The following is a 27,180-nucleotide window of genomic DNA, read 5'->3' on the forward strand; positions in this document are numbered from 1 at the left end:
AGCCTCAGCTGTGTGCACAATCTGCAGCCACTACAATCACAAGAGCCGCTTAAAGTTCAAATCCAGGTCAGAGGAAGGGGTGGCGTCAGAGAGCCCTCCTTGCTTACAGGAGGAACACCAGCATAGGGTGAACATTTAGTAAGCACCACTGTATATTCAATGCCAAGCCAGAGCTCCCCATGCCCTGCCTTGCTTCCACCCTCCATCAGCTCCTGTGTGCACACGCGCACGCACACCACGTTCTGCCCTTTGCAGATCACTAGGCTGTGGGGCAAGCACAACCCCACAGCAGGCAGGTCCGCCAGATGAGCCCATCTAACTGGCACCCAGAAACACTGGGAGGAGGACAGACGAGAAAAGAAACACCGTCAAATGCCCGCCGGTGGAGGAAGCTGCGGCTCGGGCAGTGACGTGGTATGAAAGGCCGCCCAGCTCAGGAAGCGGAAAAGACAGTTTCGGAACCAGGCTTCACTGCCACGGAGGGTGCCCACTCTCAGCTCACCCTGGAGCTACCCAAGGGCTGCAGGAAGGAAGGGACCCAAACGGGCTGTGTGGCCTGAGACAAGCTCTTACATCAGACCCACCTGCCCGAGACCATTGGCTGAGCACCTACCGTGTGCCAGGGGGCACTCGCACTGGCAGGATTCATCAAGAACAACGGCCGAAGGTCACTGCTGGCAGGGAGCTGCCAACTCCAGAGGGGAACCAAGACAGCAGCCCTGTGACGCGTGCTGTGAAGGGAGGAAATGCCTGTCTGAGGCGAGACCTGCTCAACCGGGGGAGGACGGGGTGACTCCGCTCAAGGCCGTTTGTGCCGTCTAAACCGGCACCGTCTCTCCATGCTTGGCAGATCAAAGGGGTTCTGAGGGGGAAAAAAAGCAGCGGGGTGGGGCGGGGAGCTGGCAGCAGAGGCCGCAAGCTGGCGAAGCCGGTCATCACCACACTTGCCAAGTGGCCTTGGATGGGGGCCAGGGCCATGTACCCAAGCTCTGCTTCTAGGGAACCAGCTGCCAAACATGGCTCTGGCCTGACCACTGTGACCCCACTACCTCTCACCCACCACGCTCCAATCTCCCACGCGCGGCTGAGGGACCAGACCAGAGCTTGCTTGGGCAGAGGGCAGAGACTCCCTGTCAGAGACACCGACCCACTCAAATGCAACTGGCTGAGAAGGAGGGGAAGGGACAGGAAAGCCCCCCGCCTATTTTAGTCTTTTTTTTTTTTTTCAAGGTAGAGTGTCTCTAGGCCAGGCTGACCTAGATCACACTGAGTAGTCTCAGACTGGCCTTGAACTCACTGTGATCCTCCTACCTCTGCCTCCCAAGTGCTGGGATTAAAGGTGTGCATCATCATGCCTGGCTACTCTTTTTGTTTTAAATAAATTTTATTTACTTGAGAGAGAGAGAGAAAAAGAGGCAGCGGTGAGAGGGACAGAAAAGAATGAGAATACGGGCTCACCAGGGTCTCCTGTCACTGCAAATGAATTCTAGTCACATGCACTACTTTGTGCATCTGGCTTTATGTGGGCACTGAGGAATGGAACCCAGGCCCATTAGGCTTTATAGGCAAGTGCCTTAACTGCTGAGCAATTTCTCCAGCCTTGTGTGGACTCCTTTTTTTAAAATTATTTTTGGGCCGGAGGGATGGCTTAGCAGTTACGCATGTGAAGCCAAAGGACCCAGGTTCAATTCCCCAGGCCCCACATAAGCCAGATGCACAAGGGGCATATGCATCTGGAGTTCATTTGCAGTGGCTAGAGACCTTCCTGTGCCCATCCTCTCTCTGTGTCTTTCTTCTGTCTGTCTTTCTTCTCTCTCTCTCTGGCTTGAAAATAAATAAATAAAATTTAAAAAATTATTACTGTGTGCACTCAAGCATGAGGAGGGTCAACTGGCAGTGGGAAAAGCAGCAGGGTGCACGGTGGGTCATAGATTGGGTGGGCAAGAGGTGGTGGTATACCACAATGGGCAGGTCAGAGGCATGTTTGGCAGCTGGCTCCCTAGAGCTGACTTGGGTACATGGCCGTGGAGCCCATACGGGCCACTTGGCAAGTGCGTTGACCTCAGCACCGGATCCCCAGCAGCCATGCCAATGCCAGGCATGGTGGCATGCACCTGTAATCCCAGCACTCGGGAGGCAGAGACATGGAATCCCTGGGGCTTGCTGGCTGGCCAGTCCAGCCAAATCAGTGAGATCCTGATTCAAAGAATTCAGTGGAGGGCTGGAGAGATGGCTTAGTGGTTAAGGTGCTTGCCTGTAAAGCCTAAGAACCCAGGTTCGAATCCAGAGCCCACGTGATTCAGAAGCACAAGGTGACTGATGCATGTGTCTGGAGCTCTTTTGCAGTGGCTAGAGGTCTTGGCGTGTTCATTCTCTCCACCCAACCTCCCCTCTCTGCCTCAAATAAATAAATATATATATTTTAAAAGAACAGAGAGTGATGAAGACTTCTGACGATGAGTTCTGGCATACATACGCTTGCACGTAGAGGCCCGCATACATGCACGCACACCACGCACACGCAAGCATGGAGACTTGGGGGCACAGGGGAAGAGGGCAGGCAGGATGGCACACTGCCAAAGAGCAGGTACTGTTTAATGAGCTCTAGGTCAGGTACTAAGCCGAGGACTTTTTCTCTTCTTTTTCTTTTTGGAGACATGGTCTTGCTGTGTAGCCTTACCGTCCCGGAGCACCAGGATCACGCGCGTGCACGCATCCTCATGCCCACTGGAGGGAGGGGCTGGTTCATCCCATGCTCCTTTGCGAACCAACCATTTGCCAGGGCTCAGAGCAGTCAACTTGTCCAAGGCCACACGGCCAGGAGCCAGAAAGAACCCCTTGTCTGTTGCTGCAGAGCCTGCGCTCCTAAGCCCAGGATCCCGTCCCTGACTGGGTCTGAACTTCCACCTAGTACGATCCGGGTACGGTGCCCATGCTTTCCTTGCCCCTCTGTTCACAGCCCCATCAGAAGTGGCTCACGGGCTGGAGAGATGGCTTAGCGGTTAAGTGCTTGCCTGTGAAGCCTAAGGACCCCGGTTCGAGGCTCAGTTCCCCAGGTCCCACGTAGCCAGATGCACAAGTGGGTGCACGCGTCTGGAGTTCATTTGCAGTGGCTAAGCAGCCCTGGTGCGCCCACTCTCCCCCCCCCCCCCCCGTCTGTCACTCTCAAATAAATAAATCAAAATCAACAACAACAAAAATTAAAAAAAAAAAAAAAGAAATGGCTCAGGGGCCTGAGTGGAGTGTGCCATGCCCTCTCTGAGCCCCATACCCTCATCTGTGGAACAGTTGACAACACGTGGATATAATGGTGCCAGGGGCTTGGAGAGGTGGCTCAGCAGTGAAAGGAGCTTGCTTGCAAGGTTTGACGGCCTGGGTTCGATTCCCCAGGACCCACATAAAGCCAGAAGCACAAAGTGGCACATACACATGGAGTTCCTTTGCAGTGGCAGGAGGCCCTGGCGAGCTCTCTCCCTCCTACTTCCCTCCCTCTTTTTCTCTGTCAAACAAATTAATAAACAGGATGGTGCCAGGGAGCCCACAGCTTTGCATCCACAGTGCAAAGACCAGACAGGAGCCTGGGAACCAAAGAAGGCGGGGTCCTGAGGAGAAGTCTGCTGGAGCTTCCTTTCCCTACATCAGCTTCACAACCCCACCACAGCTCCACCAAGCTCTTTAAAAAAAAATTTTTTTTTGTTCATTTTTTACTTATTTATTTGAGAGAGAGAGAGAGACAGAGAGAGAAAGAGGCAGATAGACAGAGAGAGAATGGGTGCGCCAGGGCTTCCATCCACTGCAAATGAACTCCAGATGCATGCGCCCCTTGTGCATCTGGCTAATGTGGGTCCTCAAGCCTCAAACTGGGGTCCTTAGGCTTCACAGGCAAGCACTTAACCACTAAGCCATCTCTCCAGCCCTCCACCAAGCTCTTCACTGAAGGGTCCCCAAAGGCTCTGTGAGCCAGATGTCATTGTCTCAGTGCAAACGCTGCCTTAAGTGTCATGCACGCAACCTCAAGTGAATGCATTCCAGTAGGAAGGTACCCGGGCAGAGAGCTGACTGGGTCCTACAGTTCCATACTACGCCAGGTACCACAGACCCGGGGGACAAGATTTCAGGGACCAGGACAAGGTCCTTGTGGGTGGTTCAGACCTTTTACAGAAGGGCCTGTGGGAGGACTCAGTGGTCAGCTTTGGCAAGCAAGAGAGAAATGGAAAAATGAATATTAAACAGAATATGGGTCTTTTTTTTTCCTTTGGTTTTTCGAGGTAGGGTTTCACTCTAGCCCAGGCTGACCTGGAATTCACTACGTAGTTGGAGGGTGGCCTCGAACTCAAAGTTATCCTCCTTCCTCTGCCTTCTGAGTGTTGGGATCAAAGGCGTGCTCCACTGTGCCTGCCTAGGTCTTTCTCTTCTTTCTTGGCTTTTCAAGGTAGAGTCTCGCTCTAGCCCAGGCTGACCTGGAATCCACTATGGAGTCTCAGGGTGGCCTTGAACTCACAGTGATCCTCCTACCTCTGTCTCCCGAGTGCTGGGATTAAAGGCGTGTCCCAGCTTCTCAGTGCTGGGACTCTAAGGCATGAGCCACCTCACTCAGCTATGCCTGTAAGTCTTACACACATGTTGGCTTTTAACACCAGCCCTACAGGGCAGAAGTTTTACTGTCCCATTTTACAGAAAACAAAACCGAGGCTCCAAGAGCTTAAGTTGGTTGGGCCTCAGGTGTGTGAGATGCCAGCGGCCCTGAACCGCCTCCCCACACCACAGCCCCACGCAGCGCAGAGATAGGGGCTCAATCCTCGGGGGCAAGCAGCGGCTTACACAGTGAGACTGGGCTCCCATCCACTTGCCCCCAAGCCTCTGCTCCCGGTCTCCTGCAGGGGCCGGCGGCAGGGCCTCTGCCCCAGGACACTGCAAACAGGAAGGGGCCAGGCTTCCTGCCGCAGCCCACACTGCCTCCCACCACAGGATCCTGTCTCCACAACTTGGCAGGAAGCGGGGGCTGGGGCTGAGCACTGGTGCGGGAGTCTGCGCACCTAGGAGGGACCCAGCCATGCCACCACCAACGGGCACAGGGCATGCGGCACCGCGCTCCTCCTGCCCCGGGCTCCTGCACGCTGGGGTTCCAGCACACCGCCATGCTTGCTCCCTGCACGGCCCTCGTCCTTCCCTGTAGGGTGGGCTTGGACGTCCACGTGCTCCACAACACACCCTGACAGTAAGAAAGGGCTCCAGGGCCCGTCCCCGGACACAGTGAAGATTTTGGTCAACATCAACACCACAGCAGAATACAGCAATGACTGAAAAAGGGGACTTGAGAGTTCACGGGCCACCAGTAGCCATGGAAACGCAGCTCACTGCAGCCCTCCGGGGTCTGAGGGGATGTTGCCCGAAGCAGATCAGCGGTGTGAAACGACCGCCGTCATGTGGCGCGCACTGTCTGAAAATGATGGCGTCACTGCAGCACGCCCCCTAGCATTGTGGGGGGCAGGGAGTTAATACGGTGTCACCGGAACGCACGACGACACTCCCGCCGCAGCCTCCCAAGTGTGAAATTACAGGTGTGAGCCATCAGGCACTCTGTCCAAGTGCACGCTTTCTCCTCTCCGCTGATAAAGGCCGAGTGACATATATGTACGGTGTCACTCCGGTAGCAGCCTCTCCAACCTCGAATCTGCCTCTTCTGATTACTTCAAGAGATGCCACATGCTGATGTGGTGGCACACGTCTGTAATCACACAGCACTCCGGAGGATGAGGCTGAAGGATGGGAAGGTTGCGACCAGCCTGGGCTACATAGTGAGACCGTTAAGAAAAAACAAAAACAAAAACAAGAGGTTGCGTCAAGCGTGGCGGCGCGCACCTTTAATCCCAGCACTTGACGGAGGTAGGATGATCCTGTGAGCTCAAGGACCCCCTGAGACTACATAGTGAATTTTAGGTCAGCCTGGGCTAGAGCGAGACCCTACCTCAAAAAAAAAAAAAGGCTGGAAGCGACTGCCTTCACCATGTAGGTGGCTGAAAGGGTCCTCAGTGAGTGACAAGCAAGCCCACAGGTAACGCATCCTGTGTTCTCACAGATACACAAAGTGGGAATGCGGGAGCCGCACTGTAGCAGGTAGCAGGTACCACCTCCCCTCGGGGCTCCCTAAGAACTGCCACTCAGAGTGTCCACTGGGCATTCCAGATCTATTTCCTGGGCCCCACCCCAAGCCTCCTGAAGCCTGGCCTGACCGTGGCAAAGGCTGAGATCACGTTTTACGAGGGTGAGTGTGTGCCCCCCCAAGGAGTGTCAACGCAGGCTGGGTGCGATCCCAGCCCGGCTGTGTGACCCACAGCCAGTGACATCTCTCCACGCCTCGCCTGGAAAGTAAGTTTGGCAATCACTGCTGCCCGGTCCCTGCTGTGAGGGAGGTGCAGAGCGGACTCAGTGACAGCTGCTCTAACCGTGCGCCACCAACAGGGAGGGGCAAAGTCCTGCCACAGGCAGCGTCCACACCACGGGCAAGCAGAGCAGCGGACAGAGGAGCAGTTGTGTGTGGCTCCAGTTGGGACCCCTGATGGGACATGGGCTCTCTGGCGTGGGAGCTGCAGGGCGTCCCGGAGCCTCTCGGAGGAGAGAGCTGTCACGAGACAAGGCGGCCCGTCCAGCAAGTGCAGAAATCAACACCGGGGCTGGACATCATGACACGGCCGGACCAGGGGACAGAGACCTGTTATCAGAATCAATCTTGTCTAAAGAAATCTTTTTTAGATTGAGGGACAAAAATCTATGGTGGACTAAAGCCCCGGTTGTTTGAATCAAGGTTGAGTCTCACTCTTTCCCAGGCTGACCTTGCCTTCACGAGGCAGTTCATCCCAGGCTAGCCTCCAGCTCACAGGGATCCTACTACCTCAGCCTCCTGCGTCCTGGGATCAAAGGCGGGCACCACCAGGCCCGGCTTAAGAGCCCCGTCTCCACATGGAACAAGCCACAATCCCGCGGCCGCAGCGGAGGGGCACAAGGAAGAGAAAGGAGTGCCCTCAATTTGTCACCTTTGCAAACAACACACTGCTCACCACGGAGACATGCGAAAGGCTCTGGATCTCCCGGAACAGCCCCAGCTTATAATTCACACGAGCTCTTCACCTGTTTAAAGCGTGCATTTCCGTGCTTGGAGTATAATCACAGGGTCTCACGTACATGCAGGCGGTCGGTCTGAGGACAGTAAAGGTCTACCCTAGGACCTTTACATGGCCCCGAAGGCACCTCGCACCCTCAGTGATCAGCCCCAGCCTGTGGCTGGTTCCTTCTCCACTGTCTGTGCGGGACAATCCTGTCACCTTCAGGGACAGCTCCTCCACAGGTCCAGCCTGACCCCTCATGGCTGTGGGTCACAGATGCGACAACCTGAGAAATGAACATCACGGAAGCGGTGGGGCCCTGTGGCTTTCCTGAGGAATGGATAAGTTGCTCTGCACTCTCGTTACTGTGATCATCAACCTCATTATCATGACTACTGTTGGCACAGGTCAAATCACCCTCACCTTTGCAACTTTTCTATTTTTTATTTTATTTTTTGGTTTTCTGAGGTAGGGTTTCACTCCAGCCCAGACTGACCTGGAATTCACTATGTAGTCTCAGGTGGGTCTGATCCATCTACCTCTGCTTCCCGAGTGCTGGGAGTAAAGCCGTGTGCCACCACAGCCAGCTTACTTGATTTTTAAAAAAAATTTTGGAAGGCTGGAGGGATTGTTTAGTGGTTAAGGCATTGGCCTGCAAAGCCAAAGAACCCAGGTTCAATTCCTCAGGACCCACGTTAGCCAGATGTACAAGGGGGCGCACGTGTCTGGAGTTCATTTGCAGTGGCTGGTGGCCCTGGCGTGCTCATTTTCTCTCTCTCCCCCCTTTCTCTGTCAAATAAATAAATTTATATAATTTTTAAAAAACTTATTATTATTTATTTATTTGAAAGCGATAGAGAAATAGGTAGATAGATAGAGAGAGAATGGGCGCGCCAGGGCCTCCAGCCACTGCAAACAAACTCCAGACGCGCGCGCCCCCTTGTGCATCTGGCTAATGTGGGTCCTAGGGAATTAAGCCTTGAACTGGGGTCCTTAAGCTTCACAGGCAAGCACTTAACCACTAAGCCATCTCTCCAGCCCTATAAAAATATTAAATTTTTAAAAATTTATCTGCAAGGAGAAAGAGGGGGTCAGACCACCCATCACTGCAAACAAACTTTAGACACATGTGCCACTTTGTGAATCTAGGTTTACGTGGGTACTGGGGAATCAAACTCGGGCCATCAGGCTTTGTAAGCAAGTGCCTTTAACCGCTCAGTCATCTTCCAGCCCCTTCATATTTTTTTTTTCAAGGTGGGGGTCTCAGTCTAGCTCAGGCTGACCTGGAATTTGCTATGGAGTCTCAGGGTGGCCTCGAACTCACAGTGATCCTCCCACCTCTGCCTCCCGAGTGCCAGCATTAAAGGTGTTCGCCACCACGTCCAGCTCCCCTTGAATGTGAGACTAGGTCTTGCTATGTAGTTCAGGCTAGCCTCAAACTCGAGATCCTCTTGTCTCAACCTCCCAAGTGCTGGGGTGACAGGTGTGTGCCACCATACTTGGCAAAATCTGAGTTTCTGAACACTGAAAGAATGTTTATAAAGCTTCAAACTTTAGAGAACAGTCTCTACAGGTGTTCCAAAACCAGGAAACAAGCCGGGCATGGTGGCGCATACCTTTAATCCCAGCACTTGGGAGGCAGAGGTAGGAGGATTGCTATGAGTTCGAAGCCACCATGAGACTACATAGCGAATTCCAGGTCAGCCTGAGCTAGAGTGAGACCCTACCTCGACAAACAACAACAACAAAAAAATCAGGAAACTTTTTTATAAAAAAAACACAGAAGGGCTGGAGAGATGGCTTAGCGGTTAAGCGCTTGCCTGTGAAGCCTAAGGACGCCAGTTTGAGGCTCGGTTCCCCAGGTCCCACGTTAGCCAGATGCACAAGGGGGCGCACGTGTCTGGAGTTCGTTTGCAGTGGCTGGAGGCCCTGGTGCGCCCATTCTCTCTCTCCCCCTCTATCTGTCTTTCTCTCTGTGTCTGTCGCTCTCAAATAAATTAAAAAAAAAAAAACAAAAAAAACCAAAAAAACAGAAATCTGGGCTGGAGAGATGGCTTAGCAGTTAAGACACCTGCCTACAAAGCCTAAGGATCCAGGTTTGATTCCCCAGTGCCCACATAAGCCAGATACATATGGTGAGTCATGTGTCTGGAGTTCGTTTGCAGTGGCTAGAGGCCCTGGCGCACCCATTCTCCCTCCCTCCCTCCCTCCCCCCCCCCAACTAAATACTAAATATTTTTAAAAATCAGCAATCGGCAGGCATGGTAGTGCATGGCTAAGCTCCTCTGCCTCGGGTTCCTTGACCCACCCATCAGGAAGGGACATGCTCTTGCATGTGACCGGCACCTTGGGAGCTACCTGGGCCAGAGCCAGCGGTTCGGCACTGCAAATGCCCCTGCCTGCGGTGCCCCCACACCCCTCCACATTGCCAGCAGCAACCCGTGCTCCTCACCATGGACTGCCCGCTGCGGCGCTGCCTTCCCCAAGCTGACAAGTGCCCTGTGTGCCCGAGGCAGAGACTGAGGCCAAAGGAGGTGCCTGGAGGACTCAATCTGGGTGCCAATCACTTCCAAGTCCCGTGTTGGCTCTCACTTCCAGGACTGGGCAAGGGAGGGTCCTCTGTGCCACCTGGCCTATCTAGCCATACCAGCCATCTGAGCTACCAGACCGAGAAGGCAGAGTGACCTGCTAAGGATGAAATGTTCCTGAGTGAAGGGACGATCCTGGGGACTGGGTTATCTAGATGCCACCAGCCAGAATGACCCGTGTCCATACACGTCCAGTCATGCAGGACGGGGACCAGCTGTGCGCAGGCCAAACCTGCCCACCGCGAGTACCACTTGACCCTTTTGGGGGCTGGAGAGATGGCTTAGTGGTTAAGGCGCTTGCCTGCAAAGCCAAAGGACCCAGATTTGATTCCCCAGAACCCACATAAAGCCAGATGCACAAGGGGGCTCATGCACCTGGAGTTTGTTTGCAGCAGCTGGAGGGAGGTCCTGGTGAGCCAATTCTCTCTCTCTTTCCCTGCCTATTTCTTTCTCTCTCTCTAATAAAGAAATAAAAATATTAAAAACAGAAATTTTCAAGCTGGAGAGATGGCTTAGCAGTTAAGGCACTTGCCTGCAAATCCTAAGGACCCATGTTCCATCTCTCTCCAGATCCCATGTAAGGCAGAGTCACAAAAGGTGAGGCAAACACAAGGTCAAACATGCCAAGTAGGTGGCACAAGTGTCTGGAGTTAAATTTCTGTGGTTGAGGCCCTGGCACACCAATTCTTTCTCTTTCTCTGTCTCTAAAAGCAAAACAAAACAAATTTTCCTCCCATTAGCTGGTTTTGGTTGGTTGCTTTGTACCAGCAACACGAAGGTAACTACAACAGTTTATTTTTTATTTTTAAACAAAGTATTTTTAAAAAATATTTTATTTATTTGTTTGACAGAGAAAGAGGGCGAGGGAGAGACAGAGAGAGAGAGAATGGGTGCACCAGGGCCTCCAGCCATTGCAAACAAACTCCAGACACGTGCACCACCTTGTGCACCTGGCTATCGTGGGTCCTGGAGAATTGAACCAGGGTCCTTTGGCTTTTCAGGCAAACGCCTTAACCACTACGCCATCCCTCCAGCCCTACTTCTTTCTTTAAATTTATTTTTATTTATTTTTTAGAGACAGAGAGTGGGTGCGCCAGGGCCTCTAGCCACTGCAAACAAACTCCAGATGCATGTGCCATCTTGTGCATCTGGCTTATGTGGGACCTGGAGAATTGCAGCTGGGTCCTAAGGCTTCGCAGGCAAGCACCTTAACCACTAGGCCATCTCTGCAGCCCGACAGTTTACTTTCCTAATTTAAGTACAACGCCTTTCGAACTTGGGGTGCTGGTGGACGCACACTGTCTTCAGGAGAAGCCACACTTAGGTTTCATAAACCTTACAACTGGCGAAGGACACTTGCCTCGTTTTCCAGAGACAGAGGTGAGCACCTGCCCTGACACTTACGCACGGAAGGCAACGTCTGCCCTGCCGCACCCACTCCCACGCCGCAGCAGCCATGGGTGGCTCCTAGGGTGGATGCGTCACAGCTGACTGACTGAAGGAAACACGGCCCCATTCAGCCTACCCAAACCCTTGCCTTCCGCAAGCATCATGTCAACGGTCCAGGCAGGGCCTCGTCCTCAGCATTCCAGTTCATTCCATGAGGTGGGGACCACCCCGTGCATCACGGGGGACTCAAGCGGCACGCCAGGCTCTCCTACGTGTCTGTCTGTGAGCCCTCCCCTGGCGGGGGGGTGGGGAGTCAGCCAAGCCTGTCTCCAGACACAGTCACCTGCAAGGTGGCCTGCTTGCCCCTGATGGGAGGCCAGGGAGTGAGAAGTAGTGCGCCCCATCTCCTGGGTGCCCACCCATGAAAATGCCCCACCTGTGGCTGCCAGGACAGGCTGACTGTACTGTGACCCCGCCGGGAAAGCCCTGGTGGAGGTCTCAGCTGGTCAAGGCTTCCTGTGCTCCCACGAACCCCACTCTCCCTAGCGCAGCCCCCCCTGAGGACAGAACTGCATTCCAGAAGCGAGGCCTGAGCCCGGCCTACAGCAGGTGCTTAACAGAACTGACCTGAGAAACAGAATGTGGGGGTGCAAAGCTCCCAGGGCCAGGCGGTTTTAGTCTCCAGCTTCCATTGCAGCCCTTGGTAGACTCCAGGAAACGGCCAACACCCTGCAGGGCTTAGCGAGGGAAAATGAGGCCCACCTAGGTGAAGGGTTTGCCCAGAGTTTCAATCATTTTTTCCCCCTTATAGTACTAGAGATCAAACCCAGGGCCTCACCCACGCTAGGCAAATGCTCCTGCCACTGAGCCACACCCCACCCACGTTTTACTTCTTACTTTGAAAGAGAACCTCACTAAATTGCACAGACAGGCTAGGCTTACAGGCTTGTGCTGCTACATGTGGCCGATCATGATTTTTTTTAAAAAAATTATTATCTATGATCTATTTGAGAGTGAAAAAGAGAAAGTGCCAGAGAGAGAAAGAGAATGGGCATGCCAGGGCCTCTTAGCCACTGCAAAGGAACTCCAGACGCAGGTACCACCTTGTGCATATTTGGCTTACGTGGGCGCTGCTCAACCGAACCTGGGTCCTTAGGCTTTGCAGGCAAACGCCTTACCCTCAGAGCCATCTCTCCAGCCCAAACCAATGATTTTTGTTTTGTTTTGTTTTTTTGAGGTAGGGTCTCGCTCTAGCTCAGGCTGACCTGGAATTCACTATATAGTCTCAGGGTGGCCTCAAATTCATGGCGATCCTCCTACCCCTGCCCCCCGAGTGCTGGGATTAAAGGTGTGCGCCACCACGCCCAGCTCAAATCAATGATTTTCAAGGCTCAGAATTCCTGGTCCCTCCTCTTGCTGATCAAACGGAGGCCCATACCATGATACGCCACACATCAAATGAGATATGTCTGGTTCAGAATATGGGCGGAGCTCGGCAAGGTCACTAAGGAACAGTCACGACCCAACAGTGAACGCGCATAAGAAAGGGCCTCGACCTCATTTCCCACCAAGAAAACCAGCAGGTGGAGGAGGGTGAGCGTACGCCCGGGACCCACACGTCTATCTCAGCGACAAAACGGAACAGAAGACAACACTGAGCGGTGGCAAGGAGGTTGCACAAAGGAACTTCCCAGTTCTGCAGGGGGGGGGGGACCTGGCACAGATGCTCTCTGAACCCCTTCTCTGTGATCTGGAAGGTCCCTTGCCAGTGCGGCTGGAGAGATGGCTTAGTGGTCAAGGCGCATGCCTGAAAAGCCAAAGGACCCAGGTTCAATTCCCCGGTACCTACGTGAAGACGGATGCGCGGTGGCGTGTGCATCCGGAGTTTGTCTGCAGTGGCTGAAGGCCCTGGCACGCCCATTCAGAATCTCTCACTCCCTGTCTCTCTTCTCTGTTCGCAAATAAATAAATTAAAAAGTATTTAAAAAAAAATAATAAACCTGGGCTGGAGAGATGGCTTAGCAGTTAAGGCACTTGCCTGCAAAGACTAAGAACTCATGTTTGACCCTCCAGGTCCCGCGTAAGCCAGACGCACAGTGACACAAGCGCATAATGTCGCACATGCGCACAAAGGGGCGCACGCGTCTGGAGTTCATTTGCAACAGCTGAAGGCCCTGGCATGCCCATTCTGTTTCTCTCTCTCTACCTCCTCCTCTCCAATAAATAAATAACATATTAGCCAGGCATGGTGGCACACACCTTTAGTCCCAGCACTCGGGAGGCAGAGGTACGAGGATCACTGTGACTTCGAGACCACCCTGAGACTACATAGTGATTCCAGGTCAGCCTGTGCTAGAGTGCAACCCTACCTCAAAATAAATAAATAAATACACACACACACACACACACACACACACATACACACACACACACAAACATATTTAAAAAAAATAAACATGTCAGCGCTGAAGCAGCGTCACTGTTTAGGGCACCTGACACCCACACCCTTCTCCTGGCTGCTACCAAGGAACACATAAACCCCTATTTATCCCCTGCCAGGGCACCAGATCATAGGAGTGGCAGACACTGCGGTCTCTGACCACTTCACCCACATCCCAGTGCCTGGCACACACCCCCACACTCACACCCCATAAACCGGCAGTGGGGCCTCAGATCAGAGGCCATGGAGGCTGTCTGCCTGTCTTTCCTCACATGCGCTCCAGGGTATAGGGACGCCTGTAAGATTTTTCCTTATGTGGTGCCAAACGCCAACGTTCTGGGCCAGGTACTGGGGTGTCCTATGCCAGGATGCCTGTCCCCTCCCCGCAGGCTCCTGCGGGCTGAGGCTCCCTGTGGGCCTTCTGCTGGGGATGGAATCTGCTCGTCTCCCAGGCCCTACCTGCATTGGTAGCAGGAGGTGGGAGAAACCATCCTTTTATCTCAAGCTATAAATATAAACCTTGTAGGTACCTCAACCCCGCCAAGCCACACTTCTTCAAGACAGGACAAGAATCTGCCAGGGTCACCGGACTCTCAACACGGTGTGCCCGCACCCGCTTCTTACCAGCCTGCCCCGTGTGGCCAGTTTCACCGGTCCCTGCTCAGCGTGACCACATGAAGTCAAACCATGGCCCTTCCTCTGTTGTGAAACCTTCCTGTCTCCCTCAGGAAAGCCAGTCCAGGCTATTACACTCCTTATGGGGTGGCTTGATTCAGGTGTCCCCCATAAACTTAGGTGTTCTGAATGCTAGGTCCCCAGCTGGTGGCAATTTAGAAACTGGCGCCTCTTGGAGGCAATGCATTGTTGGGGGCAGGCTTATGGGTGCTACAGCCAGCTTCCCCTTGCCAGTGTATGGCATGCTCTCCTATTGTGATGTTGGCCAGGGGGTGATGTCCATCCTCTGCTCATGCCACTGTTTTCCCCTGCCATTGTGAAGACCCCCTCGAGTCTGTAAGCCAAAATAAGCCCTTTCCTCCCACGAGCTGCTCTTGGTTGAGTGTTTTCTGTCAGCAATGTAATCCTGACTGCAACACCTTACCTCTCTGCCCCATTTTCCAAGCAGCCCCCACCTCACGTCCTCTCCCCCATGGTGGCCCCTCGCTGTATCTGAAGCACACTGCTGCCTCCTCAGGCGGTGGAGCGGTGTCCCCAGTGCCTAGGTGCCTGCCAATATCCTCTTGGCTCCCTCAAGTGACTAACTCTCCCGACACCCCAACCTGCTCTCTCTGGCCCACACGACAGCCCCATACACCGCCGGAGGCATTGCCGCTCTCACACTCCGCTTCTCCGTTGTGAAAGGCTTGGCAGAGAACAGAGTCGGCAAAGGACACATCCCCGCTGGGTGTCATGGCCCCAGCAAGATGGCCTCCGCCTCTTTTGGGGTTCATCAAGCAGCACCCAGCATTTGGTGTGTTAGTTTAGGGTGGGCATGGGTTAAGAGCACCATACATGGGCTAGGCAAGGTTGAGACATGCCGCTAATCCCAGTCAGTACTTTGGAGGCTGAGATAGGAGGATTGCAAGTTCAAGATCAGACTGTGCCACACAGCAAAAGCCTGGAGAAAGAGAGGGAGAAGCCAGGCATGGTGGCGCACGCCTTTAATACCAGCACTAGGGAGGCAGAGGTAGGAGGATCGCCATGAATTCGAGGCCAGCCTGAGACGACACAGTGAATTCCAGGTCAGCCTGAGCTAGAGTGAGACCCTATGTCAAAAAAAAAAAAAAAAAAAAAAAAAAGCCAGGTATAGTGGCGTACACCTTTAATCCCAGCATTCGGGAGGCAGAGGTGGGAGGATCGGCATGATTTCCAGGCCACCCTGAGACTATATAGTGAGTTCCAGGTCAGCCTGGGCTAGAGCGAACACTACCTCAAAAAAAAAACAAAAAAAAAGGGGGGAGGGGAGAAGAGAAGAGAAGAAGGATGAGAATCAAATGTTGGCCCTAGCTTGAGAGGTAGTACATATTAGAACCCAACCCCTCTCTTGGACAGACTGGAGACCTTCTTCCTCACTTGCTCCTGGAAGCAGGAAGACAGACAACGTGTCTCGGGCGTAACCTTCACACCAACCACGGGGCAGGCCCACTCCGAGCGGGTCATGAGAAGTCCCAAGGCTCCAATGGCATCACATATAGACAAGGCACGGCCGCCAGGCGTGGTGATGCGTGTCTATAACCCCAGCACTCGGAAGGCTGAGGCAAAAGTATCACCATGAGTTCGAGGCCAGCCTGGGTTACGGAATGAGTTCCAAGTCAGCCTGGGATAGAGTGAGCTCCTGGCTGGGGGGGGGGGGGAGCCACTTCCCGGGACCTGGTGGGTCAGAGGAATGGAGACAGTTCGACCTCCCTGGGTCCTCAGGTCTTCTGGGCTCTCCTTGTCCCCAGCAGTAAGTGCAGGAGGGTCCCAAGAGCAGACCTGCGAGGCAAGGGAAGGATAAGCATGGGGTGCCCCAGCCTTGGAAGCCAGCAGTGTGGTCGCGGCAGTGACCCCGCGGGGTGACAGCGGGATAAGGGCCTCTCACTCCTGTATCAGGGAGGCACGAGGCTGGGCCAAGTGGCCTCACCCCTGGTAGAAGGGAGAGCTGGGTTTGAATCCTGCTCCTCCACCTGTCCAGACAAGTGTCCCAGTGCTCCACGTGCTCTCTGACCTGGAGTGGGGACGGTCACAACACAGCCCGGAGGGTGAGGGGCAGGGACACCCGAGATACCCTCAGCGGAGCATGTGGCACACAGGCCATCAGCACACAGCGATCATGACCGTGACAGAACCTTGCTACTGCGTTCCGAGAGCACGGCCCTTCCACACCTTCCCTTGCTGCCCGTCCCCAGTAATGACAGAGTGACAGCAGTCACAGTGACCGTGGTGGCTGCCGACCGCTAAGGTGCCCTTCCCAGAGCACCCTCCCAGGACAAATGGGCCCTACAAGATCAACCCTCCAGGAGCAGAGACAAGGTGTGTCTCGCTCGCTGATGGGGTCCTTGGTGCCTGACTGAGCCAGTCATAGCAGCCGCGTGAACGAGACCCCTGCACCCTCAGAAAACCCACCGCGGGGAGGGCGCTAGCGTCCTCGCAAAAGGAAAGCGCAAGGGCAATGAAGCAACGGAAATGACCGAAGGCCGCACCGCTGGAAGAAAACCTGAATTTGGACCTGGGTCCAAGCAAGGCAGAGATCCGGCTCTCACTGATCAAGAAAACCACACATCCCCACAGGGCTCCACCCCTTGGGCCTTGGGCCCCTCTCTGAGACCTGATGGAAACACACTGTGGTAGGACATTGAGGAGTGTCCCCAAGGGACCTTTGTGATGCCTGTGAGGCCCCAAGAAGGACACTGGATGAGCTGGGCGGGACAAGTCATTCCATTTTACTGGGAAGCAGAGTCCCCACACGGGCAGGGTCTTCAATGGCTGTTCACCTTCCCCTGCAGCCACCCTGGACACACTCCCCCTCCACTCCAGGCAGCACCGGTCCCAGGAACTTTCTAGGAATACAGAGACCAGACTAACCCGGCTGCTGCAGCACAGCACGCAGCTGTCAGCCTGGCGCCCGTAGGAGTGAGGCCTCCACGGCATCTCCATCCCCAGCAGACAGCCACAGGACAGCCGGGGGACATCCGACCCACATGCCCGACACTCTACTGCTGCCCACTCCAGGACCCCAATCTTCTTCACTCCAAAACTGGGTGAGTCACTGACATTTTTTCTTTCTTTTTTGTTTTGCTTTTGTTTTTCAAGGTAGGGTCTCCCTCTAGCCAGGCTGAACCTGGAGTTCACTGTGTAGTCTCAAGGTGGTCTTGAACTCATGGTGATCCTCCTACCTCTGCCTCCTGAGTGCTGGGATTAAAGGCATGCAACACTATGCCCAGCTCTTTTTTAAACAAATATTTTACATTTATTTATTTGACAGAGAAGGGGGGTGGAGAATGGGCGCACCAGGGCCTCCAGCCACTGCAAACAAACTCAAATGCATGCGCCACCTTGTGCATCTGGCTTACGTGGGTCCTTTGGCTTTGCAGGTAAGTGCCTTAGCCACTAAGTCATCGCTCCAGCCTGAGTCACTGACATTTTCACCTCAGTTTCCCAACCTGGAAAAGGGTGGGGTCAGCCAACTGTGTGTGTGCGCGCACATATGTGTTACAGGTTGACATCAGATCTTTCTTAATCACTCTCAACCTCATTAATTGAGGCAGGGTCTTTCACTTGGCAGCTTGGGGTCTGGCTAGTCCTACCAGCCAGTCTGCCCCGTGATCCCATTTCTGCCCCTAGAGGGCTGGGGTAACAGGTGTGCCTCTGTGCCCACTTGGCATTTACATGAATGTTAGGGATCTTAACATCAGCACTCACGCTTGTTAGACAAGCATTTCATCCACTGAGCCATCCCCCCAGCCTCAGGACCCATCTTATTTTTTTTTTTTTCTTTTTGGTTTGTCGAGGTAGGGTTTCACTCTAGCCCAGGCTGACCTGGAATTCACTATGGAGTCTCAGGGTGGCCTCGAACTCATGGCGATCCTCCTACCTCTGCCTCCCAAGTGCTGGGATTAAAGGCGTGCGACACCACGCCCGGCTTTATTTTTTTTGTTGTTGTTTGTTTGTTTGGTTGGTTTTTCAAGATAAGGTCTCACTGTGGCCCAGGCTGACCTGGAATTTACTATGTAGTCTCAGGGGGGCCTCGAACTCACACCAATCCTCCTACCTCTGCCTCCCGAGTACTTTGATTAAAGGCATGCGCCACCATGCCCAGCTTGGTTTGCTATTTTTATTTTAAAAGACGGGGGCAAATGAGACAGAGAATGGGCACACCAGGGCCTCCAGCTGCTGCCAACTAACTCCAGACACATGCGCCACCCTTATACATCTGGTTTAAGTGGGTCCTAGGGAATCGAGCCTGGGTCCTTTGGCTTTGCGGGCAAGTGTCTTAACCCAAGACCCACTTTTAACCTGTTTTGTTTTTTTTTTCTCCCCAAACTCTTCACCACACATACACACTTCGGGTCTACTGTGTGTGTGAGCCGATCACGAGGAATGCAGAGCGGAGACAGGCCGCAGAGCAAGGAAACCTACGGTATGCCAGCGCCAGGGGTCCCTCGAGGCCCAGCGCAGAACCCAGAGCAGCCAGCCCCGGTTTCCTCTTCCTGCCCACAGTCCCCAGACAGGAAAGCTTGGGGGAAGGGGACGGAGGACCACAGCTGCACCAGACATGCCTCACCCTTCACCCGGGTGGTGGCCACACCAACCTTCTCCATGAATCCAAGAGCAAAGGTCTGGGTGGTGCTGGCAGGATGTCATTTGGGAGCCAAAGGAAGAGGGACAGAGCTAGAGGGTTGGGGGGGTTGGGGGGAGTGTACAAGCACAAGGGAGGGAGGGAAGGAGAAGGGAGAAAGGAGCGAGACACAGAGGAGGGAAGAAGAGAGGGAGCCAGAGACAGAGATGGAGAAGCAGCCAGGGAGACCGGGAAGTAGATGTGCGGAGGAGAGACAGGGACAGTCGGCAGAGGGGAGGGCAGAACTGGGAGAGAGACGTGAGCAGAGGCGGGCAAGGGCAGCTGTGGGAAGAAGTGGGAGGTCGTGGGGAGACGCGGTCTGTAATGGCAGAGGAAGACGTGCAGAAGAGATGGGTACCAATCGGGGAGACCCAGAGCGGATGAAGACAGACACCCTGAGTAAGCTGAGGCGGAAGCCTGCGCCAGCCCCACTCCCCGGGCCTGTGCCCACAGCTTGGCTCAGGATGTCAGGGGACTCTGTGGAGGGAGGAAGGTCGGGACACAGCCCCAGCACCCGTCACGGGCTCTGCAGCGACCATGCTGAGAATGAGTTTCCAGACAATGGCCACGTGAAGAACCCTCCCTCTTATTCTTTTTTTTTTTTAAGATCTATATTTATTTATTTATTTATTTATTTATTTATGAGAGAGAGAATAGGCGCGCCAGGGGCTCTAGCCACTGCAAACGAACTCCAGACGCATGAACCACCATGTGCATCTGGCTTACTTGAGACCTGGAGAATCAAACAGGGGTACTTAGGCTTTGCAGGCATGCGCCTTAAGTGCTAAGCCACCTCTCCAGCCCCCTCTTAGGTATTCTTGATAAATGATTCAATCATATATATTGCAAACTGGGGGAGGTAGAAGAGAGAATGGGTACACCAGGACCTCCAGCCACTGCAAACGAACTCCAGACACATGGTATTCTTTAATCTTTTTTTTCACGAGAGCAAGCAAGCACAAGAGAGAATTGGTGCGCCAGGGCCTATAGCCACTGCAATTGAACTCCAGATGCATGTAACACCTTGTGCATCTGGCTCACGTGGGTTCTGGGGAATTGATCCTGGGTCCTAAGGCTTTGCAGGCAAGTGCCTGAACCACTACGCCATCACTCCAGCCCTCTTCAATCTTTTCTTTGAGACAGGTTCTTATATAGCCAGGCTGGTCTTGAACTCACTATGTAGCTTAGGATGACCTTGACCTCTTGATCCTCCAGCCTCTATACCTCTGTGCCACACCATGCCCAAACCCGGGGCTTTGTGTGTGTGCACGTGCATGCACGCCAGACAGGCATACTACCAACTGGATACAGCCCTAGACAACTGCATCTTTAGAACACTTTTCCTTCCTTCCTTCCTCTCCCTCCTTTTTTCCTTTGCTACTGTGAGACAGGCTCTTGCTAGGCTTCAGTAGGACGGCCAGGAGCTTGTGGGCCTCAGTGACAGTTTCCCAAGGCTTGTGACAGTCACTCTGATAAGAAATAATTACTAAATGATGAACAGGCAGGTAGCACACAAAGGGCGGATGCCCAAGACAAGAGATGATGATTCAAGGCCCAAAGAAACACGTTTTCATCACACTGTTCAGAACGGCACATGATTTAAACTTATGAACTGCTTATTTCTGGAAATTTCCATCTATTATGTTCAGAAGACAGTTGACATAGAGTAAAGAAAATTCCGGGAAGGGAAAACCACAGATCTCGGAAGCAACGGCTGCATTCAATTGTGCAGCTGTAGCGTGAAAGCAACCACAAACAAAGCGCAATAAATGAGCATGGCTGCGTCCCAATAAAACTTTATTCATAAAAACCACGAGGCAGACCACGCTTAGCCAGCAGCCAGAACGTGCTAACTTCCAATCCAGGCCCTCACTGCTTCCAATGTGGTCTTGAGAAACAACATCAGGACCCCTGGGTGTTGGTTAGACACACAACCTTGGGCCCTACTCCGAACCTCCTGATCATACCTGTATTTTATTTACCAGGGTCTCGGGCATCTGGGTACAGTCAGCACCCAACTTCCCAAGTCACCATCCTAGGCCTGATGCCTGTACCAGCCTGAAGCCAGAACCTTGCTGCCATGGGGCCTCCTGCCACAATCATTTACTAAAGGCCGAGTGTGTCTGGGACCCAGTGCCACTTCTCCCCAGGCAGTGACTAGACCTGGGCACGCCTGGCTTTCCAGGCAGCCTCTGGGGCCAGCAGCAGGAGTTCCAGGCCCAGAGTTGTCACATTAAGCCCGCGTGATCTGACTGGCCTCATTCTGAATTCTGGGACATGAAGTGGTGGGGCTCAGTCATGTCCCAGCAATGTGTGAAGACACAGCAGGGAATGGAACAGGGCCCCAGAGGCTAAGGGGAGGGGCTCAGACGCATTAGGACTGGACACATGCAGTGAGGCCTAGGAGCGGACCTCATGGCAGCTCAGGTGAGTAAGAGGGGTCCCCGCAGCGTGGCGAGTGTGAGACGGGGACACCCACCCACCTACGGGGTGTCCCAGGCGAGATAAGGTGTATCGGGCACCTGCACACGGCTTTCACTGACCAGCAGAGCTAGGACTCTTGGAGAATGTCAAAACCAGCGGCGCACGCCTTTAATCCCAGCACTCGGGAGGCAGAAGTCGGAAGATCACCGTGAGTTTGAGGCTACCCTGAGACTACACAGTGAATTCCGGATCAGCCTGGGTTACAGCGAGACCTCACCTTGAGAAACAAACAAACAAAGAAACAACAAAACAGAAAAAAAAAGCGATGGACCTGTTTGCTAACTGACATCAGGACGACCCCCAAGCATTCTCAGAGCCTGGGGGCTCTGCCCCGGGCCAGAAAGCCCTGGGGTCAGTCAGCACATGAGCACTGGGGACTAGTGGCTCCTCCAATGACCAGGACATCTAAGGGGCAGCTGCAGACAATTCCCTGTGGCCCAAATTCCTGGGCTTCCAAAGAGAAGAATTTGAAAGAGAAGTATTTGAAAGTTGGCTCAATTAAAATCAGACAAGGGGCAGGCGTGGTGGTGCACTCCCTTAATTCCAGCACTCAGGAGACAGAGGTAGGAGGATCGCTGCGACTTCAAGGCCAGCCTGAATTCCAGGTTAGCCTGGGCTACGGTAAAACCCTACCTCAAAAAAAAAAAAAGGACAAGGAACGATAGGAAGAAAGCTCAGAGTTAAAGGTACTGGCTTGCAAAACCTGATGTCCTGAGTTCGATTCTCCAGTACCCACACAAAGCCAGATGCTCTAAGTGGCGCACGCATCTGGAGTTTCTTTGTGGTGTCAGGAAGCTCTGGCACACCCATACTCACTCACTCTCCATCTGCCTTCTCTCTCAAAATAAAATTGAAAAAAAATTAGGGCTGGAGAAATGGCTTAGCCATTAAGGCACTTGCCTGCGAAGCTTAAGGACAGATATTCAATCTCCCTCCAGATCCCATGTAAGCCAGCTGCACAAAGGTGGCACAAGTGCACGGTCGCACATGCCCACCAGGTGGCGCAAATGTCTGTGGAGTTTGACTGCAATGGCTGAGGCCCTCTCTCTCTCATTCTTGCTCTTACTCTCTCTAAAAAATAAATAAAAAAGAGCAAGCTGGGACAGTAGCTCAGCGGTCGAGCGCTTGCCTAGCTCTAGGCCCAAGGATCAAACTCCAGCCCCACAGAACAAAGCAGGCAGCCTAGAAAAGCCGCGTGGACTTGGGAGCTCAACACCCGCGTCCCAGGCTGAAGCCGTTCATTTAGCAAGAAGGGAAACACAGTTCGGAGGGCGGGGAGCACTTTGCCCAAGGCCACGCACTGCTTAGGGGAGTAAGGGGAGCCGACAGCTGGGACCTTCACAAGTCAACAGCCACCAAGGAAGGAGTGTGACTGACTGCTAATGGGTGAGCATCAGTGGATGATGCTTGTAACAAATGTCGGCACCAGGTGCCGGGCCTCGGGATGGGTTACAAGATCTCAGCGTCGCAGGTTACAAGATGGGGTAAGCGTCGCAGTCAAGCCTCTCCTTGCTGGACAAACACCCGACTGGAAGCAGCTTATAGGAGGAAGGGGTTTATTTCAGGCTCACAGAATCTAGGGCGCACACCATTAACGGCGGAGAACGCTGGCTCACGCTCACAGAGCCAAGCAGAGAGGCACCAGCTACGGCGGCAGGCACCATGAAAGCAGCCGGGCTCAAGCTCCACAGCGGCGGCTCCAAACTGCTCTCCACAAACCTGAGGGCTGAACTCAGATCTGCCCCCAAACACACCTCAGGGTGAAACTCCAAAGATGGAGCCCAGCGATATACCTCCTCGTAGCAGGAATCGGCCTGCTGGAGGCTGACGTTGCAAACTCAATTTTTTTTTTCCCGCTTTTTTTGAGGTAGGGTCTCACTCAAGCCCAGGCTGACCTGTAATTCACTATGTAGTTTCGGGGTGGCCTTGAACTCACGGGATGATCCTCCTACCTCTGCCTCCCGAGTGCCGGGATTAAAGGCGTGCGCCACCACGCCCGCATTCAAACTCAATTTCAATAAAGCACCCGAGTCTATGGGGCCGTGCCTTCAAACTACCACAGTCAGGACGGTGAATTATCTACCACTGCTGTTGGACCCAAATCCTGTCTCTGCTATTTCCCAGCTGCGTGACTGGACCGACCGCGGTGCCTGCACTGGCCCATCACATGAAGCTGTGGGGGGCTCCTCAGCCAGTGGCTGGCCCCCAGGCAGCCCTGTGTTTGTCACCTGCCCACCATGTCGACAGTCGCTGCCTCTGACAGGGAGGGAAGCCTGAGGTCTGCGAGGGGCTGCTCTGGAGTCCGAGAGCCACTCAGCAGGGTACCTGGGATGACACACGTGGGTGTGCAGGAACAGACAAGCATTTCCCCAAGCGTCTTCTCAATCCTTCCCTGCAATTTTCGGGGCTTGGCCCAAGCTCTCCGGCTGTTCTAAGTGACTCACTGCCACAGCCTGGGGTGGGGAAGATCTGAGAGGGACACAGGAGGTGCAGGCATCCCAGGCCTTTGCTGGAGTAGCCCCAGACGGGGCGGCTGTGTCTGCGGTCAGCGTGGGTCCTGGCCGGGAGCAGGGGTGGGTGGCACAAGGGCAGCTGCTCAGGAGCGCTTCAGCGAGGCCACTGGGTAAATCAAGACGAACTAAGCCACAAGTAAGCTGGCTAAAGGACGACGCGTTCTGACTGCCACAACCCCAGGCTGTGAAGCCACCACTGACTAGCCATGCTGGCTACGGCGTCACAAGGACAATGCACGCTGGCGGCTGCGGATAGCAAGGTACCACCACCACACAGGGCTCTGGAAGTCTATGACCACGTGGGGGCTCTGTGGCCCAGGGAATCTCAGGTGTGTCTCCATCCCTAGATGGCTCTCTAGGAACATGGGAGACAGGTAAAAAAAAAAAAAAAAAAGATGGGAGGAAATAGATAACGGGGTGCTAGAAGGAGCTTAGAGATTAAAATACTTGCTTGCAAAGCCAAAGGATCCAGGTTCGATTCCCCAGGACCCACGTAAGCTAGATGCACAAAGTGACGCATGTATCTGGAGTTCGTTTGCAGTAGCTGGAGGCCCTGGCATGCCCATATTCTTTCTCTGTGTAATAAATAAGATAAAGTATTTAAAAAAAACACAGGTGGAGTTAACAAACAGCATCTGAGGGGGGTTGGGCTCCCCACTTTCCCACCCAGCAGCAGCCCAGAGGAGACCAGGATGGCAGGTGAGGGTCTGGACCCTGCAGGGTAATGCCTCTTTAAATTCTCAAGCCAGGCTTTTTATGGGTTCGACCTCAGGAGACCTGACTCACTTCAAGAAATTTTCATTACTTCACAAACCCCAGAGTTCCTCCAGCATCCTCACCTCACGGGGGCTAGGGTGCGAGGGGACAGAGAGCGGTAGGTCCAGCTGTGGCAAGAAAACAGAGGACAGAAGCCCAGGTTTCCAAACCCCTGTGCTGGGCGCCAGGTCTCAGGTGGGCTGCAAGAGCCCCGGGACCCTCACTGCTGCCCCTGCACCAGCCAGTGCTGGGGCTTATTAGACGTTAACACGCTGCATACAGAGCCCGGCTACCACTATGTAAACTCATCCCTGCTCCATATGTGCTGGTCCCAAGGTGGCCCCACATGCATGCAGATGACCTCTCCTTCGCTAACAAGGCGCTCAGTCTAAAAGAACTAGAACATCATCTATAACCAACGCACCCAAGCCAGTGTGATCACATCGGCTTCAAATGGGGCTAAATTTCTGTCAGATTACAGAACCCTCGAGCAGATGAGGCAATGCACATCTGTGCAATCCCAGCACTCAGGAGGTGCGCTCAAGCCCAGGCTACACAGTGAACTTGAGGCCAGCAGGGGCTACGGGAGACCCTGTCTCAAACAGGTCACTGGAACCCTCCTGCCTGGCCAGAAGTTCCTCACAAGGTTAACCAGAGGCACTCAACAGCGAGGACTCCCAACCCTAGGTAAACAATGGACGAAACTGAAAACACGTGTACATGAATCAGCACATGACGTCTCCAGCCACACTTTTCACAACAGCCGAAAAGAAGTAGTTATCTAACCCACCATCGTCTGTTGAAATATTAGCTGGTAAGGGCTGGGAATGTTAAAAAAAAAAGAAGAAGAAAGAAATACTACTCGCCCATGAAAAGTAATAAAGTTTGAAGAAGAAAAGGTACTGCTAAATGCTACCTCGAGCATTATCTTGCAAACCTCTGGTGACAGACAGTAAATGAGGGTTGTCAGGGATCCAGCAAAGGAGGCCTGTTAATGAGTGTTGCTTGGGGGGGGGGGATGATGGAAACATTCTAAAATTAGACAGTGGTGACGGATTACATAACTTTACATAACCCCGTGAACACCCTAAAGCCCACTGAAGTGTGTGCTTCCCACAGGGTGAGCTGAGTATGGGAAGTGAGCTACATGTCAATCAAACTTCTCTGAAGCATTTACATGAAGGAGCTGGAGAGATGGCTTAGTGGTTAAGGCACTTGCCTGCAAGGCCAAAGGACCCAGGTTCAATTCCCCAGCACTCTCACAAGCCAGGTGCATGCATCTGGAGTCTGTTTGCAGTGGCTGGAGGCCCTGGTGCGCCCATTCTCTCTCAAACAAATTGGAAAAAAAAAATTTAAAGGAACATTTCCATTAGATTTTGTTTTTTTAATAGCGTGGAACAAAGCTACAGTGAGTACCTGCCAGGGCTCCAAGTGGGTCTGATGGCCTCACCAACGAGGGAGAAATTTCTTTAAGATACTGCAGCCAGAGTAAACTGAGTTTAGGAGGAGAAAGGACCCTACCAGGCCCCATGCTGACCCAGGGCCTCACACCCAGGTCGGTGTCCCAGTGACAGAAGGCCCGTGTGCTCCCCACCATCAGGCCACCTTGCTGGGATCAAAGGAGTATGGAAGTGGGGGAAGGGAGGGAAGGAGGGAAGGGGAAGGAATTCACATTCAGTGAAGAGACCGGGATCCAACAAAGCCTGAGCTGAGCCACAGAAAGCTTCCCAGAAGTGATGCCAGAGAAGGTTCCTGAAGGTTGGGTAGGAGTTCACCATCCCGATCGGGTTTCCCAACTAGCACACACAGGACGCGAAGTCGTCCTTCTCCAAGAAGGCCAGGGCTGGCGAGCTTCACTCAGCTCTAGCCTTGAAGCCCGGGGCCATGTGACGTCCACAGGGTCCCAGGGCATCGGTTTCCCCGTCCCGTAGGATTTGGGGGAGGAAGCGTGCAAAGTGAGAGGATTGCACCACCGCGGACGGCTCCCACCCTCGCCGCAGGGACCGGACTCTTACGTGGGAACCGGACCTTGACCTCTGTCCACCTACCAGATGACCGTGTGTGTGCTGGACAGGGGCGAGGGCTCCCCGCGGTCACTGCGAGGAGGACGACGAAGGGGGGGGGCAGGTGGCCGGGGTGGGGGGGGAAATGCTCTCTCCTTGCTCGCGGCTGGGAGCCCCCCCATCCCCAGATTCCCCTCGCATCCCTTCTACGCATCCCCCAGCCGGCGATTTCCGCGGCCACGCCTCGCGACTCCTCCCCGCGCTCCAAGTTAAACTTCCACGCGCGCGCGGGCGGCATCGGAGGAGGAGGGGGGCAAGGGGAGGGTCCCCACGCCGGGAGGGGGCGGGGCGGACTCCGCCGAGGTGACACGCGCTGTCCCTCCGTCCCCGACCCACGCACGCGGAGCTCAGCGGTTTCCAACTAACCCCCCCCACCCCGCCACCTCCCAACCCCCCGCAAACCCGGAGCGATGCGAGTGCCGCGCCGCGCCCCGCCCGGAGCGCACCGACCGCGCGCTCCGCTGCTGATGCTGCCACCGCCGCCGCCCTGCAGGCTCCCGGGGACACTCGGTACCCCGCACCTTCCGGGG

General features: G+C 54.0%; 1 protein-coding gene across 2 annotated transcripts in view; it reads right to left on the reverse strand.

Annotated features, from left to right (window-relative positions):
* Tpst2 (tyrosylprotein sulfotransferase 2) overlaps window positions 1–27,180 on the reverse strand; it is a 49,486-nt gene that overhangs the window by 22,251 nt on the left and 55 nt on the right. The window contains exon 1 of one of the 2 annotated variants that reach the window (XM_004670944.2): window positions 614–731. The exons of the other annotated variant lie outside the window; for it this stretch is intronic. The gene's annotated coding sequence lies outside the window, so the exon portion shown is untranslated. Of the gene's footprint in view, window positions 1–613; window positions 732–27,180 lie in introns of those variants that run through there. 2 annotated transcript variants of the gene reach the window in all.

Source organism: Jaculus jaculus, chromosome 13 (genome assembly GCF_020740685.1).
Source record: "Jaculus jaculus isolate mJacJac1 chromosome 13, mJacJac1.mat.Y.cur, whole genome shotgun sequence".
Taxonomy (NCBI): Eukaryota; Metazoa; Chordata; class Mammalia; order Rodentia; family Dipodidae; genus Jaculus; species Jaculus jaculus.